The following is a 1979-nucleotide window of genomic DNA, read 5'->3' as shown; positions in this document are numbered from 1 at the left end:
AGTCGCTCCCATCACCGCCCGCGCGGCCGCATTCTGGACCAACTGGAGCCTCCGAGTGCTCCTCAAGGGGAGCCCCATGTAGAGAGCATTACAGTAGTCCAGGCGGGAGGTGACAAGAGCATGAGTGACTGTGCGCAAGGCATCCCGGTCTAGAAAAGGCCGCAACTGGTGCACCAGGCGTACCCGGTAAAACGCCCCCATAAAATATCCATAAACATGTTTTCTTACTCTTCCCTTCTCCCCACTCATCCCATGGTTACAGGAACCATATTTTATAACTCTTATATCAGTTTATATATCAAAAGTTACAAGTACAAAAGTAATGAATCAGATAAGGACCAAACACTGTCCTGATTTCTATTTCCATGAAGACCAGGGAATGTTGTTTACACTTACAGAAATGTAAATAATTCATCTATTAAGTTGAAGTATATGTGAACCCACCTTAAGGTTTAATTTTATCTTGATATTGCCTAGTTGGAGTTCTCTCTCATACCCCTTTCCCCCACTCACTGTTGATTACCCAAACTTTCCTTTCTGTTTCAAAGGCATTTTATCTTCAAGGGATCTAATAAATTATAGTTTTCCCTTACATTTTGAATTGAACCTTGACCAGGGGTTTGAGTTTGTCATTAATCTTCCCTGTTTGCCACCTACATTGTGCCAAACAATTGATCAATATTGCAACTGTCTAAAATTTCCTACTGGGGATCTTAATGACCTTCATTCTGGAATGGACTCCAATAGTATAATTCAGAAAACAAGTAAATCACTTTTTGTTTGTCAGGATTTGACTGACCATGTTTTAGAAATGTGCCAATTGGAGATTTTTTTTATCTAGTATATTGCCTCTATTTTATCTAGTAACCATTTCTACTTTGCAGGAAAGGTAGGATGCAATGTTAATTAATTGAAACAGTAACTGTGTGTCTTGTTGAATGAATGACCTTGTGGGAACATCCGAAGAGCCATCACCTCCAGTGTTATATTTCCCACAGCAATTAGCCAGATGGAAGCTCAAAAATCATGTCATAAAGATTAGCCTCTATTATTGTTTATCACCAGCATCTGGGCATCCAAATCTACAATTAGATAATGTTTATCATAATATAAAACTTAGCTCTCTTACATAATAGTATAATGTTATAACACATGATTCTTCAGAAATCATGCCCTATAAGGAAATAGGGCCCTGCCATGCTGCAGGAGCCATCTTTCAAAGTGTTTCACTTCTGATCTAATTCTTTTGTTAGTAGCTATGGCATAGGAGCCCCATAATATTATATCTTCAGTCTGTTCTGATAACTAAAGAAGTGATTGACTGGATGGACCACTGGTGAATCAAAGTGTTGGTAACATTGATATGTGATTTGCTTATATTCAAGTATCATTGAAGTAGCCTGGAAACAGAATGTGACAATGTTTTAATTATGTATTTGCCCTCTTGGAAACAATTAAAAGTGCAAAGTTGATATAAAAATGGAAATAAAAACTAAACTAACATTTGCTAGGCAAAACTTGGGCAGAGTCTGGTAGCAGCTTTTGAACTAACAATTTTATTTAAGGCATAACCTTTAATGAATTGTAACTCATTTCATCTGATGCGTCAGAAGCATGAAGTAGCTTGACTGATGTGTTATTTAAATACCTTGGAATGGGGAGACGATGGGAAGACAGGGTAGATATGCAGATGGAGTTCCTTGGCATAAGCTTAAGCCTTAAATAAAAGTGTTGAGCTCCAAAGTGCCACTTTTTGCTATCACAGATCAATCACAACTTCCTACATTTGCTAGATGCTTTCAGACAGAGGCAGGATTGATATTTGGAATCACTTGCAAACTTTGAACAATGCATACGAAAAGTATATCGATCAATGAGTTTCATTATGAAAATGTAATATTTTAATAAAATAAAATGTAAAACATACTCAAAAGGCATTTGGTGCATGTTGTTTTGATTTTCCTTATGCAGTCATATTG

General features: G+C 37.2%; 1 protein-coding gene across 1 annotated transcript in view; it reads left to right on the top strand.

The window, feature by feature from the left end:
* Positions 1–1979, top strand: part of LOC107290483 (utrophin) — a 133391-nt gene that overhangs the window by 120523 nt on the left and 10889 nt on the right. The window lies entirely within an intron of this gene.

This window comes from Protobothrops mucrosquamatus, unplaced genomic scaffold (genome assembly GCF_001527695.2).
Source record: "Protobothrops mucrosquamatus isolate PMUCROS unplaced genomic scaffold, P.Mucros_1.0 scaffold907, whole genome shotgun sequence".
In the NCBI taxonomy this organism is placed as follows: domain Eukaryota; kingdom Metazoa; phylum Chordata; class Lepidosauria; order Squamata; family Viperidae; genus Protobothrops; species Protobothrops mucrosquamatus.
Note: the sequence above shows the minus strand (reverse complement) of the source record. Positions and strands in the feature narration are given on the sequence as shown.